Source organism: Somniosus microcephalus, chromosome 4 (genome assembly GCF_052327205.1).
Source record: "Somniosus microcephalus isolate GS21.2 chromosome 4, FLI_Smic_1.0, whole genome shotgun sequence".
NCBI classification, from domain to species: domain Eukaryota; kingdom Metazoa; phylum Chordata; class Chondrichthyes; order Squaliformes; family Somniosidae; genus Somniosus; species Somniosus microcephalus.
In genome coordinates, this window is record NC_140990.1 from 31,869,990 (window position 1) to 31,885,813 (window position 15,824).

The 15,824-nt window shown below is 47.8% G+C and overlaps 1 protein-coding gene and 1 pseudogene across 1 annotated transcript in view; one reads left to right on the top strand and one right to left on the bottom strand.

Moving 5' to 3' along the window:
• LOC147118558 (uncharacterized) overlaps window positions 1-15,824 on the top strand; it is a 186,792-nt gene that overhangs the window by 126,200 nt on the left and 44,768 nt on the right.
• On the bottom strand, window positions 2,675-9,096 carry LOC147118560 (uncharacterized; annotated as a pseudogene).

Below are 15,824 nucleotides of genomic sequence, written 5' to 3' on the forward strand. Positions count from 1 at the left end.
CACGCTTGTTTGAGATCCAACCTTCTCACCCTCTAATTGAATATGGAATTCAACCATGTTATGGTCACTCATTCCAAGGGGATCCTTTACTAGGACATTTTTAATTAATCCTGTCTCATTACACAGGACCAAATCTAAGGTTGCTTGCCCCCTGGTCGGTTCAGTTACATACTGCTCAAGCAACCCATCCCTAATACACACAATTAACTCATCCTCAAGCCTGCTCTGCCCAATTTGATTTGTCCAGTTAATATGATAGTTAAAATCCCCCATAATTATAACAGTTCCCTTATTACAAGCCTCAACTATTTCCTGATTAATACTCCATCCAACAGAGTTGCAACTGTTTGGAGGCCTATAGACTACGCCCACTAGTGTTTTTTTCCCCTTATTATTCCTTATCTCCACCCAAACTGTTTCACTATCCTGCTCCTTTGACCCAATATCATTTCTCTGTATTATAGTGATTCCTTCCTTTATTAACATAGCCACCCCACCTCCCCTCCCTTCCTGCCTGTCCTTCCTGATTGTTAAATAACCTGGTATGTTTAATTCCCAGTCATGGTCACCCTGCAGCCATGTTTCTGTAATGGCCACAAGATCATACGCATATGTAGTTATTTGTGCCGTTAACTCATTCATTTTGTTACGAATGCTACGTGCATTCAGATAAAGAACTTTCAAATATGTTTTGTGACACTTAGTTCCTGTTTTTTCCCCTTTTACTACTTTATCTTTTACTCCATACCTTCTGTCCCTTCCTGACACGTTCTGTTTTTTAATTCCCCCACTGCTACCTAAGTCTATGACCTTCTCCGTTGTCATTTCTATTATTTGTTCTCTGGAAACCTCCCCCCCACTAATTAGTTTAAAGCCCTCTCTACAGCCCTAGTTATATGATTCGCCAGGACTCTAGTCCCAGCACTGGCCAATGGAGTCCATCCAAACGGAACAGCTCCCTGCTGTCCCAGTACTGGTGCCAGTGTCCCAAGAAGCAAAACCCATTTCTCCCACACCAGTCTTTGAGCCACGCATTTAACTCTTTAATTTTATTTATCATAGCCAAATTCGCTCGTGGCTCAGGTAATAAACCAGAGATTATTACCCTTAAGGTTCTGTTTTTTAATTTGACGCCTAGCTGCTCACACTTCTTTAACAGAACCTTCTTCCTTGTCCTATCTACGTCGTTTGTACCAAAATGGACCACGACAACTGGATCCTCCCCCTCCCACTCCAAGTTTCTTTCCAGCCCAGAAGAGATGTCCTTAACCCTGGCACTGGGCCGGCAACACAGCCTTCGGGACTCCCGCTCTCGACTGCAGAGAACCCTATCTATCCCCCTAATGATACTATCCCCTACCACTGCAACATTTCTTTTTACTCCCTCCACTTGAATGGCCCCCTGTACCATGGTGCTGTGGCCAGGTTGCTCATCCTCCCTGAGGTCCCCGCTCCCGCCCTCACAGGGAGTAAGTACCTCGATCCTGCTTGACAAGAGCAAGGGCTGCGGCTCCTTCAACACCACCTTCTGGATCCCTGTACCTGCCTCACTCGTAGTTACACCGTCCTGTCCCTGACCACAGACTACATCTGCATTAATTAATTGCATAGATGTGACCACCTCCTGAAACATAGAGTCCAGGAACTTCTCCCCCTCCCTGATGTGTCGCAGTGTCTGAAGCTCGGTCTCAAGCTCTTTAACATGGAGCTTGAGTTCCTCTAGCAGCAAACACTTATTGCAAATGTAATCACCGTGAGCCTCAATGGGGTCCACCAGCTCCCACATTTCGCAACAGTGACACATCACCTGTTCACCCATATCTATGTAATTAATTAAATTTCTTATTATTAGTTATGAAGACCCTCTGCCCCGATATAGATCATAATATTACACCACTATTTAATAGGACTTACCAACTTAAAGGTATAGAAGAGAAGGAGGTGGACCTACCAACCAGCTGATCACCAACCTCCCTCGTGAATGCTGTCTGGGGGACCTGTCCGGTTGAATTGTCTCGCTGCTCTGCTTCCGCAGTGTTGGATTAGCCTGAGAGAGGGAAGCAAAACAGAGCAAAAAGCACCCCCTCACCTCCCACTTGCCCGAACTCTCCCACTTACCAAACTTTGCTTAAACTCAATGCGACTTGCACTCAGCCTACCGCACTAAGCCCGCCTCTTTTTATACCCGGATTCTACTTCCGGTTTAAACTCCACAACAGCTTAATTTACTCTAAAAAATTAAACTTACTTCAAATAATTAACTTTTTTACTCACTAAAATTCAGTAAATGCACTTAAAAGACTTTTTCTGCCACTTACCAAACTCTGCTTAGGCTCAATGCGACTTGCACTCAACCTACCGCACTAAGCCCGCCCCTTTTTATACCCGGATTCTACTTCCGGTTTAAACTACCCAACAGCTTAATTTACTCTAAAAAAAATTAAATTACTTCAAATAATTAACTTTTTTACTCACTAAAATTCAGTAAATGCACTTAAAATACTTTTTCTGCCACTTACCAAACTCTGCTTAGGCTCAATGCGACTTGCACTCAGCCTACCGCACTAAGCCCGCCCCTTTTTATACCCGGATTCTACTTCCGGTTTAAACTCCACAACAGCTTAATTTACTCTAAAAAATTAAACTTACTTCAAATAATTAACTTTTTTACTCACTAAAATTCAGTAAATGCACTTAAAAGACTTTTTCTGCCACTTACCAAACTCTGCTTAAACTCAATCCGACTTGTGTGAACTCGCTGGAGTACAGTGAGTTCAGATGATTGCCTGAACCCAGCCCCACAGTGAGAGCACCTGAATGGTCTCTCATCGGTGTGAACACGTTGATGGTGTATCAGTTCCCCAGAACTTTTATAGCACTTCCCGCAGTCCGAGCATTTAAAAGGTCTCTCGTCAATGTGAACTCGCTGGCGTTTCAGCAGGTTGGATGAATCAGTGAATCCCGTCCCACACACGGAGCAGGTGAATGGCCTCTTTCCAGTGTGAGAGCGCTGGTGTACAGAGAGTTCAGATGATCACCTGAACCCAATCCCGCAGTGAGAGCACCTGAACGGTCTCTCGTCAGTGTGAACACGTTGATGGAATATCAGTTCCCTGGAACTTTTATAGCACTTCCCGCAGTCTGGGCATTTAAAAGGTCTCACGTCAGTGTGAACTCGCTGGTGTGTCAGCAGGTTGGATGAGTTAGTGAATCCTGCCCCACACACAGAGCAAGTGAATGGCCTCTCCCCGGTGTGAGTGCGTTGGTCTCTCAGCAAACAACTTGCACTTTTAAAGCTCAGCTCACACTTAGAACATTTAAAAGGTTTTTTATCAGAGTGAATAAGCTGGTGTTTCCGCAGGGTGGATGACTGAGTGAATCTCTTCCCACACACGGAGCAGGTGAACGGTCTCTTCCCACACACGGAGCAGGTGAACGGTCTCTCCCCAGTGTGAACTTGCTGGTGTTGCAGCAGTGTGGTTGAATGAGTGAATCCATTTCCACACACGGAGCAGGAGAACGGTTTCTCTCCAGTGTGAACTCGCTGATGTCTGATCAGGTAGGAAAAGTGAGTGAATCCCTTCCCACACGTGGAGCAGGTGAATGGCCTCTCCCCAGTGTGACTGCATCGATGAGTTTCCAGGTGGGATGGGCAACAAAATCCCTTTCCACAGTCCCCACATTTCCACGGTTTCTCCGTGGTGTGGGTGTCCTTGTGTCCCTCCAGGTTGGACAATTGGTTGAAGCCTCATCCACACACAGAACACGTGTACGGTTTCTCCCCGCTGTGAATGGTGCAATGATTTTTCAGGCTGTGCAACTGGCTAAAGCTCTTTCCAAAGTCAGTGCACTGGAACACTCTCACTCGGGTGTGTGTGTCTTGGTGCTTTTCCAGTCACATTGATATTTGAAATCTTTTCCCACAGACAGAACAGAGAAAAAGGCTGACGATATTCAGGTCCTGATGAATTGAGTGATTCTGTCAGATCTTTTGTGATGTTTGGTTTGAGTTTCTCATCTGCAAATCCTCCCCTTCTTATACCCTGTAAAAGCAGTTTACAAAAGCCATCACTGTAAGTACAGGATAGAAATTCAAAACAGACAATTCTAGTTTGTATGGAACATTCTTTCCTCTCTTGTTCCCCCAAAGCTGTAAATCCCCATCCCACACACTCTCCCTCCTCCCTGTGTTGAAATCCAAACCCATCGCACCATCTCCAACATTTCTTTCCTCCACTCCCAGTTTTCCCCCTCCCTCTACTCTGGTTGGGTTCAGTTCTACACCCGCTGTGTGCAGAGTGAGAATAAAATCAATGAGTCAATGGTTGTCTCTCCTCGTCACTGGGACCCTGAAACCCCGCCCACTCACTGTTCCTGTACCAAGCTGGCTGCGCATGTGCCATGCTGCAGGTGGAACCAAGATGGCAGCACTTAACCCGGGCCTGTCACCGAGAAAAAGCTCACCGCTGCCGTCTGGCGGAACACAGACCGGGCTGCTGGATCTCATTCGGGCCTCAGGCCATTCTCCAACTTTATAAACCCTGTGGCGCGGCCTACCCGCAGTTTATTAATCTCCCGACCCCGCTCCCGCCGACCTGCAGCATCGCCCGGCGACTGCACGAGTCTTTCTTTGTAAAATCGCAAAATACTGCAGATGCTGGAAATCCGAAATAACGACAGAAAATGCTGGCAAAACTCAGCAGGCCAGGCAACATTCGCGGAGAGAAATTAGAGTCAACGTTTCGGGTCAAACCCTTTTTCAAAACTGGAAAGGAAATGAAATAGATTGAAAGGCAGGGCTGGGGAGGGAACAAAAGAAGTGAATAGACATTAAGAGGTATTAAAAACTTTCCTTGTAAAGTCGGTGAGGGACATGTGATCTGGGCCCGCGGCCTGATTGACGGGAGCTTCTGACCAATAGGGATCGAGCAGGGCGGGGCTGGAGGAGCAAGCCGGCGGCGGGTCCTCCAACCAATCGGGGAGCCCGAGGGGCGGGACTAGCGCCGGCTGATTGTCTGATCCGCAGGGCAGTGAGTTTCTCCAGTCCCTTGTTCAGGGCCCGGGGCCAGGGGAGGCTATGGGCCTTTATTCCCCTTATTGGACACAATGCTCTTTGTCTCTCAACACACTGGCTCAGGTTTTAATAGAGACTTTTTAAATTCATGAATAAAAGCAGATAAACCCCGTGCTTCTGTAGAACAAACTTTTTAATATTTGGGAGTAAAAGTACAAGTGTTTTTCCCTCTAGGGAATTTATTATTAATTTCAGGAAACAACAACAACCACTTGTATTTATAAAGCGCCTTTAATGTAACAAAATGTCCCAAGGCTCTTCACAGGATCGTTATAAAACAAAAATTGACACCGAGCCACATAAGGAGATATTCAGGCAGACGACCAAAAGCTTGGTCAAAGAGGTAGGCTTTAAGGAGCATCTTAAAGAAGGAGAGAGAGGTAGAGAGATGGAGAGGTTTAAGGAAGGAATTCCAGAGCTTAGGGCCCAGGCAGCTGAAGGCACAGCCACCAATGGTGGAGTGATTAAAATCGGGGATGTTCAAGAGGCCAGAATGAGAGGAGCGCAGATATCTCGGGGGGGGGGGGCGGAGTTGTGGATGGAGCTAGAAGAGATTACAGAGATAGGGAGGGGCGAGGCCACGGAGGAATTTGAAAACAAGGATAAGAATTTTAAGGATGAGACACTTGAGGAAAAGCAGGGAGTGGGGGAGGGTCAAGCCCTTATGGGACAGGGTCGTTAATTCTGTTCTGCGACAGTTACTGGGGCAGACTGTATCTCCCTTCTCCTCCACACAGGGATTTGTGGTAATTAAAGGGACAGTGATTCTTCTTGTTCCACAAGATTGTAATTAAAGGGACATAGTGGCATAGTGGTTAGCACTGTTGCCTCACAGCGCCAGGGACCCGGGTTCGAATCCGGCCTCGGGTGACTGTCTGTGTGGAGTTTGCACATTCTCCCCGTGTTTGCGTGGGTTTTCTCCGGGTGCTCCGGTTTCCTCCCGCAGTCCAAAGATGTGCAGGTTAGTTTGATTGGCTATGATAAATTGACCCTTAGTGTTAGGGGGATTAAAATGTGTGGGGTTACGGAGATAGGGTGGGATATGTGTTGGTGTAGGGGTTACGGGGATTGGGTGGGATATGTGTCAGTGCAGGCTCGATGGGCCGAAATGGCCTCTATCTGCACTGTGGGGTTTCTGTGATTCTGTGATTACTCTGAGATGGCTGCGAACTTTTAGTGCTGCCAGCCTTTCTAAAACATCTTCCTTTCTTTGAGGATCTGTTTGAACTCGCTGGTGACTCAGCAGGTTGGATGAACTCTGAAACTTCTTTACACAGTCAGAACATTTAAAGGGTCTCTCATCGGTTCTGGGGCAGGAGGGAAATATAAAAACAGATAGCAAGAGTTTCTACAGCTATATAAAAAGAAAAAGGGTGGCTAAAGTGAACGTTGGTCCCTTAGAGGATGGGACCGGGAAACTAGTGGTGGGGAACATGGAGATGGCAAAGACGCTGAACAAATATTTTGTATCAGTCTTTAGAGTAGAGGACACTAAAAATATCCCAACACTGGACAAACAGGGGGCAATGGGGGGGGGGGGGGGGGGGAGGAGCTAAACACGATTAAAATCACTAAGGAGATGGTTCTCGGTAAAATAATGGGACTTAAAGCGGATAAATCCCCCGGACCTGATGGCCTACATCCTAGGGTCTTGAGAGAAGTGGCGGTAGGGATTGTGGATGCATTGGTGATTATTTTCCAAAACTCCCTGGACTCAGGAAAGGTCCCGGCAGATTGGAAAACTGCTAATGTAACACCCTTATTTAAGAAGGGAAGTAGACAAAAAGCTGGAAACTATAGACCAGTTAGCCTAACATCTGTGGTTGGTAAAATGTTGGAGTCCATTATTAAGGAAACAGTAACACAGCAGTTGGATAAACATAATTTAATAGGACAGAGTCAGCATGGTTTTATGAAGGGGAAGTCATGTTTGACAAATTTGCTCGAATTCTTTGAGGACGTAACATACAGGGTGGATAAAGGGGAACCAGTGGATGCAGTGTATTTGGACTTCCAAAAGGCATTTGACAAGGTTCCACACAAAAGATTACTGCACAAGATAAAAAATCACGGGATTGGGGGTAATATACTGGCATGGGTGGAAGATTGGCTATGTAACAGAAAACAAAGAGTTGGGATAAATGGTTCATTCTCGGGCTGGCAATCAGTAACTAGTGGTGTTCCACAGGGGTCAGTGCTGGGACCCCAACTCTTTACAATCTATATTAACGATTTGGAGGAAGGGACCGAGTGCAACATATCCAAGTTTGCCGACAATACAAAGCTGGGAGGGAAAGCAGTGAGTGAGGAGGACATTAAAAACCTGCAAAAGGACATAGACAGGCTAAGTGAGTGGGCAGAGATTTGGCAGATGAAATATAATATTGGAAAGTGTGAGGTTATGCATTTTGTCAGAAAAAATCAAAGAGCAAGTTATTACCTAAATGGAGAGAAACTGCAAAGTGCTACAGTACAAAGGGCTCTGGGGGTCCTGGTGCATGAAACACAAAAAGTTAGTATGCAGGTGCAGCAGGTGATCAGGAAGGCCAATGGAATCTTGGCTTTTATTGCAAGGGGGATGGAGTATAAAAACAGGGAAGTCTTGCTGCAGTTATACAAGATATTGGTGAGGCCACACCTGGAATACTGCGTGCAGTTTTGTTTTCCATATTTAAGACAAGATATACTTGCTCTCGAGGTGGTTCAGAGAAGGTTCACTCGGTTGATTCCGGAGATGAGGGGGTTGATGTATGAGGAAAGGTTGAGTAGGTTGGGCCTCTACTCATTGGCGTTCAGAAGAATGAGAGGTGATCTTATCAAAACATATAAGATTGTGAGGGGGCTTGATCGGGTGGATGCGGTGAGGATGTTTCCACTGATGGGTGAGAATAGAACTAGGGGGCATAATCTTAGAATAAGGGGTTGCCGATTCAAAACTGAGATGAGGAGACACTTCTTCACTCAGAGGGTAGTAAATCTATGGAATTTGCTACCCCAGAGAGCTGTGGAAGCTGCAACAATAAATAAATTTAAATCGGAGATGGACAGTTTCCTAGCAGATAAGGGAATTAGGGGTTATGGGGAGAGGGCAGGGAAATGGACGTGAGTCTAGATTCGGATCAGCCATGATCCTATTGAATGGCGAAGCAGGCCCGAGGGGCCGTATGGCCTACTCCTGCTCCTACTTCTTATGTTCTTATGTTCTTATGGATCTGGTTATCAGTGATCACAATATCATTAGGTTTAAAGTAGTTATGGAAAGGGACAAAGAAAAATCAACGGTGAAAATACCCAGCTGGAAGAGGGCCAATTTCAGTGATTTGCGAAGGGATCGAGCACAGGTGGACTGGAAACAAAGATTGTCCAGGAAAACAGTGAATGACCAATGGCAGGCGTTCAAGGCTGAGATAGTTCAGGTACAAACCAAACATATTTCCATAAGGAGGAAAGATGGGGCATCCAAAGCTCGAGCTCCCTGGATGAGAAAGGATATCGAGGTTAAAATAAAACAGAAAAACGAGGTTTACAACAAATGTCAGGTACAGAATACAATCAAAAACCAGGCAGAATACAGAGAGTGCGGGGAAATTGAAACAGGATGTAAGAAGGGCAGAGAGACAATATGAGAAAAGATTAGCGGGTAACATAAAAGAGAACCCAAAAATCTTCTATAAACATATGAAAAGTAAAAGGATAGTTAAAGGAATGGTGGGGACAACTAGCGACCAAATAGGAGCTCATCATAAGAACATATGAAATAGGAGCAGGAGTCAGCCATTTGGCCCCTCGAGCGTCAGCGGCGGCAGGAAACGCAAGCGGCGAGGCTTTAAAAGGCCCCCAGAAACCAGGTAGGCCTCACAGTGGCAGCAGCGGCGGTGGGAAACGTGAGCGGCAAGGCTTTAAAAGGCTCCAGAGACTCAGGTAGGCCTCACAGCGTCAGCGGCAGCAGCGGTGGCGGGAAACGCCAGCGGTGAGGCTTTAAAAGGCCCCCAGAGACCAGGTAGGCCGCACAGCGTCAGCATCAGTGGCGGGAAATGCGAGCGGCGAGGCTTTAAAAGGCCCCAGAGGCTCAGGTAGGCCTCACAGCGTCAGTGGCAGCAGCGGCGGGAAACGCGAGCGGCGAGGCTTTAAAAGGCCCCCAGATACAAGGTAGGCCGCACAGCGTCAGCATCAGTGGCGGGAAACGTGAGCGGCGAGGCTTTAAAAGGCCCCCAGAGACCAGGTAGGCTGCACAGCATCAGCATCAGCGGCGGGAAACGCGAGCGGCGAGGCTTGAAAAGGCCCCCAGAGACCAGGTAGGCCTCAGTGCAGAGGGAAACGCGAGCGGCGAGGCTTTAAAAGGCCACAGAGACCAGGTAGGCCTCACAGTGGCAGCGGCAGTGGCGGCGGCGGGAAACGCGAGCGGCGAGGCTCAGGTAGGTTTACCAATCTCCAATCTCAGAGAGGGAGAGAAGTAAAAAGTAATCAAAGTGTGATGTCACCAGAAAGCAGGTAAGTGATTGGTTGGTGAGTATTTCTTTCTTTTTTAAACATTAACTCCGTGGTTTATAGTTTCTAGGGTCTCTGTGGTGCAGTGGGGACTGTTGGTAAACCAGGCCCTAAAATATATCATTTATCTGCAGTGTAATTGGTGGGATTGATTTGATTTAATTTAATTTCAATTAATTAAAGGGTAAGTCATGGCAGGACAGCCCGTTGCCATGGTATGCTCCTCCTGCGCTATGTGGGAACTCAGGGACACTTCCTGTGTCCCTGACAACTATGTGTGCAGGAATTGTTTCCAGCTGCAGCTACTGGCAGACCGCATTGCGGTGCTGGAGCAGCGATTGGATACATACTGGATCATTCGCAATGCTGAGGACATCGTGAATAACATGTTTAATCAGTTGGTCACACTGCAGATAAAGGTGGCACAGGCAGAAAGGGAATGGGTGACCAACGGGCAGAGTACTAGGCACAGGCAGGTAGTGCAGGGGTCCCCTGTGGCCACCCCCCTCTCAAACAGATATACCGCTTTGGATACTGATGCGGGGAATGGCTTACCAGGGGAAGGCAGCAGCAGCCAGCTTCCTGGCACCAGGGGTGGCTCTGCTGCACAGGACGGGAGGAAAAAGAGGGGGAGAGCTATAGTAATCACAGAATCACAGAAACCCCACAGTGCAGATAGAGGCCATTTCGGCCCATCGAGCCTGCACCGACACATATCCCACCTGATCCCCGTAACCCCACGTATTTAATCCCCTAACACTAAGGGTCAATTTATCATAGCCAATCAACCTAACTCGCACATCTTTGGACTGTGGGAGGAAACCGGAGCACCCGGAGGAAACCCACGCAAACACGGGGAGAATGTGCAAACTCCACACAGACAGTCGCCCGAGGCCGGATTCGAACCCGGGTCCCTGGCGCTGTGAGGCAACAGTGCTAACCACGATGCCACCGTGCTAGAATAGGGGATTCTATTGTAAGGGGAATAGATAGGCATTTCTGCGGCCGCAAACGAGACTCCAGGATGGTGTGTTGCCTCCCTGGTGCAAGGGTCAAGGATGTCTCAGAGCGGCTGCAGAACATTTTGGAAGGGGAGGGTGAACAGCCAGTTGTCGTGGTGCATATAGGTACCAACGATATAGGCAAAAAACGGGATGAGGTCCTGAAAGCTGAATATAGGGAGTTAGGAGGTAAATTAAAAAACAGCACCTCAAAGGTGGTAATCTCAGGATTGCTACCAGTGCCACGTGCTAGTCAGTGTAGAAATAGAAGGATATTTCAGATGAATACGTGGCTAGAAGAGTGGTGCCAGGGGGAGGGATTCAAATTCCTGGGACATTGGAACCAGTTCTGGGTAGGTGGGACCAGTTCAAGCCGGAAATTTTGCACCTGGGCAGGGCCAGGACCGATGTCCTAGGGGGAGTGTTTGCTAGTGCTCTGGGGGAGGGTTTAAACTAAAATGGCAGGGGGTTGTGAACCTGAGCGGGGAAACAGAGGAAAGGGAAACAAGGATAAAAGCAAAAGACAGGAAGGAGAAAAACAGAAGTGGCAGTCAGAGAAATCAAGGGTTTAAATCAAACATGGCCACAGTAAATAATAATTCTTAAAGATCTAAGAGTGTTAAAAAGACAACCCTGAAGGCTTTGTGTCTTAATGCGAGGAGCATTCGTAATAAGGTGGATGAATTAGCTGTGCAAGTAGAGGTAAACGAATATGATATGATTGGGATTACGGAAACATGGCTCCAGGGTGGCCAAGGCTAGGAACTCAACATCCAGAGGCATTCAATATTCAGGAAAGATAGGCAGAAAGGAAAATGAGGTGGGGTAGCATTGCTGGTTAAAGAGGGGATTAACACAATTGAAAGGAAGGATATTAGCTCTGATGATGTGGAATCTGTATGGGTAGAACTGAGAAATACCAAGGGGCAGAAAACGTTAGTGGGAGTGGTATATAGACCTCCAAACTGTAATGCGGAGGTCGGGGAATGCATTAATCGGGAAATTAGAGAAGCGTGCAATAAGGGCACAGCAGTTATCATGGGTGACTTTAATCTACATATAGATTGGGCTAACCAAATTAGTAACAATACTGTGGAGGAGGAATTCCTGGAGTGTATACGGGATAGTTTCCTGGACGAATATGTTGAGGAACCAACTAGAGACCAGGCCATCTTAGACTGGGTATTATGTAATGAGAAAGGATTAATTAGCAATCTTGCTGTGCGAGGCCCCTTGGGTCAGAGCGATCATAATATGATAGAATTCTTCATTAAGATGGAGAGTGAAATAGTTGACTCAGAGACTAGGGTCCTGAATTTAAATAAAGGAGACTACGATGGTATGAGGTGCAAGTTGGATAGGATTGATTGGGGAATGTCACTCAAAATGTTGACGGTGGATGGGCAATGGCAAACATTCAAAGATCGCATGGATGAACTACAGAATTTGTTCATCCCAGTTTGGCATAAAAATAAAACAAAAAAGGTGACTCAACCGTGGCTAACAAGGGAAATTAGGGATAGCATAAGATCCAAGGAGAGGACATATAAATTGGCCAGAAAAAGCAATAAACCTGAGGATTGGGAGCAGTTTAGAATCCAACAAAGGAGGACAAAGGGATTAATTAAGAGGGGGAAAATAGAGTATGAGAGTAAGCTTGCAGGGAACATAAAAACTGACTATAAAACCTTTTATAGATATGTGAAGAGAAAAAGATTGGTGAAGTCAAGCGTAGGTCCCTTGCAGTCAGAATCAGGGGAATTTATAATGGGGAACAAAGAAATGGCAGGCCAATTAAATACATACTTTGGTTCTGTCTTCACAAAGGAGGACACAATTAACCTCCCAAAGATGTTGGGGATCATAGGGTCTAATGAAAGGGAGGAACTGAAAGAAATCAATATTTGTAGGGAAATGGTGTTAGGGAAATTGATGGGATTGAGGGCCGATAAATCCCCAGGGCCTGATAATCTACATCCTAGGGTACTTAAGGAAGTGGCCATAGAAATAGTAGATGCATTGCTGGTCATCTTCCAAAATTCGATAGACTCTGGAACTGTACCCATGGATTGGCGGGTAGCTAATGTTACCCCACTGTTCGAAAAGGGTGGTAGAGAGAAAACGGGGAATTACATAGAGTCATAGAATCATAGAGTTATACAGCACAGAAAGAGGCCCTTTGGCCCATCGCGTCTGCGCCGGCCATCAAGCCCTGTCTAATCTAATCCCATTTTCCAGCATTTGGTCCGTAGCCTTGTATGCTATGGCATTTCAAGTGCTCATCCAAATGCTTCTTGAATGTTGTGAAGGTTCCTGCCTCTACCACCCTTTCAGGCAGTGAGTTCCAGATTCCAACCACCCTCTGGGTGAAAAAGTTCTTCCTCAAATCCCCTCTAAACCTCCTGCCCCTTACCCTGAATCTATGCCCCCTTGTTATTGACCCCTCTACTAAGGGAAAAAGTTCCTTTCTATCTCCCCTATCTATGCCCCATATAATTTTGTACACCTCAATCAGGTCCCCCCTCAGCCTTCTCTGCTCCAAGGAAAACAATCCCAGCCTGTCCAGTCTTTCTTCATAGCTGAAGCACTCCAGCCCAGGTAACATCCTGGTGAATCTCCTCTGCACCCTCTACAAAGCGATCACATCCTTCCTATAGTGTGGTGACCAGAACTGCACACCGTATTCCAGCTGTGGCCTAACCAGCGTTTTGTACAGCTCCCTGCCCTTATATTCTATGCCTCGGCTAATGAAGGTAAGTATCCCATATGCCTTTTTAACCACCTTATCCACCTGTTCTGCTGCCTTCAGGGATCTATGTACATGCACACCAAGGTCCCTCTGATCCTTTGTCTTTCCTAGGGTCTTACCATTCATTGTGTATTCCCTTGCCTTGTTAGTCCCTCCAAAATGCATCACCTCACACTTTTCAGGGTTAAATTCTATTTGCCACTGTTCCGCCCATCTGACCAACCCATCTATATCATCCTGCAGACTGAGGCTACCCTCCTCACTATTTACCACCCCACCAATTTTCGTTTCATCTGCGAACTTATTGATCATACCTTTTACATTCACATCAAAATCATTAATGTAGACCACAAACAGCAAGGGACCCAGCACCGATCCCTGCGGTACCCCACTGGACGCAGGCTTCCAGTCACAAAAACAACCTTCGACCATCACCCTCTGCCTTCTGCCACTAAGCCAGTTTTGGATCCAATGTGCCAAGGCACCCTGGATCCCTTGGGCTCTTACCTTCTTGACCAGTCTCCTGTGCGGGACTTTATCGAAAGCCTTACTGAAATCCATGTAAACCTCATCCACTGCACTACCCTCATCCACACACCTAGTCACACCCTTGAAAAATTCAATCAAATTGGTCAGACATGATCTTCCCTTGACAAAGGCATGCTGACTATCCCTGATTAATCCTTGCCTCGCCAAGTGGAGACTAATTCTGTCCCTCAGAATTTTTTCCAATAATTTCCCTACCACTGATGTTAGGCTCACTGGCCTGAAATTCCCTGGTTTATCCCAACTACCCTTCTTGAATAATGGTACTACGTTACCTGTTCTCCAGTCCTCTGGCACATCCCCTGTGGCCAGAGAGGTTTTGAAAATTTGTGTCAGAGCCCCTGCAATCTCCTCCTTTGCCTCACACAGCAGCCTGGGATACATTTCGTCCGGGCCAGGGGATTTATCCTCTTTTAAGCCTGCTAAAACCGCTAGTACCTCCTCCCTCTCGATGCTAATATGTTCAGGTATATCACAGTCCCCCTGCCCAATTTCTATGTCTACATCGTCCTTCTCCATCGTGAACACAGATGCAAAAAGTTCATTTAAAACCCCACCAACATCTTCTGGCTCCACACACAGATTGCCACTTTGGTCCCTAATGGGCCCTACTCTTTCCCTAGTTATCCTCTTGCCCTTAATCTATATATATAAAGCGGCTCTTCTGTCTGTCTGTCTGTCTGTCTGTCTGTCTGTCTTTCTGTCTGTCTGTCTGTCTGTCTGTCCGCCTGGTCTCGATGCGTTTGGAAGTTACAGAGTGTACTGACGCGCGCGTCGCCTCAAAAGAAAGCTTGCGATTCCGGACCGGTCATCGGCGTATTTACGTTTTGGCCGCACAAAAATCCCGCCCGCGGTATCCCAAAAACGTTCAGCGTTCCGCTCATTAGCATCTCATTAGCGACCGTGTGACCTCGAGGTCTTCCTACAGTTGAGTGTCGAGTGACTCGACGATTGACCAATCCTACGCTTGGGTGACCTGACCGGTCGACCAATCGGTGCATGTGTGGGCGGGCCTTATCCTTCTGAACCGAGGAGAGTGGCCGCCATCTTGATTTTCCACAATTTTTTCCCCCACACTTTCTGTGTGTTAGGGAACTAAGGTAAATATTTGAATTATGTGTTAGGGAATTAATTAACAATTTATTTCAGTTTTATATTGTGTTTAGCAACCCCCCCTCCCTCCTCCTCACCCTCGCGCAGGGGGGACTCGGTGCTGGTCTCCAGGCCCGCTGCAGGCAGGCCTGAAGCTCCAAAAATTTCTCTATCTCTCTCTCTTCCCTCTCTCTCTCTCCTTCTCCTCTTCCCTCTCTCTCCTTCTCCTCTTCCCTCTCTGTCTCTCTCTACTTCCCCCTCTCAGGTTTGACGGTGTCGGGGCCCGAAGTGAGCCGCTCTAACGGCTGCCAGCCCGCGGGGTCTCCCTGCCTACTCCCCGCTCCAACGGCCGCCAGCCCGCTGGGTTTCCCTGCCTACTCCCCGCGGGCCGCCTCGCGGTGCTGGCACTGACCGCGCATGCGCCGCCCGCCCGCGAGAGCCCGCTCTGGTTTTTTTTTAAACGGCAACCACGCATGCCTTGACGCCGGCACGCATGCGCACGGCCCCCGTGACGCCAGCACACAGCCTCGTGAGATCGCGGGGGGTGCGAGCCTCGGGAAATCGCGGGGGGGAGAGCCTCGGGAAATCGCGGGGGTGGGGAGAGCCTCGGGAAATCGCGGGGGGGGAGAGCCTCGGGAAATCGCGGGGGGAGAGCCTCGGGAATCGCGGGGGGGGAGAGCCTCGGGAAATCGCGGGGGGAGAGCCTCGGGAAATCGCGGGGGGGGGAGAGCTTCGGGAAATCGCGGGGGGAGAGCCTCGGGAAATCGTGGGGGAGAGAGAGAGAGAGGGTGGGGGAGGAGAGAGAGAGAGAGGGTGGAGGAGAAGAGAGAGAGAGAGGGTGGGGGAGAAGAGAGAGAGAGGGTGGGGGAGGAGA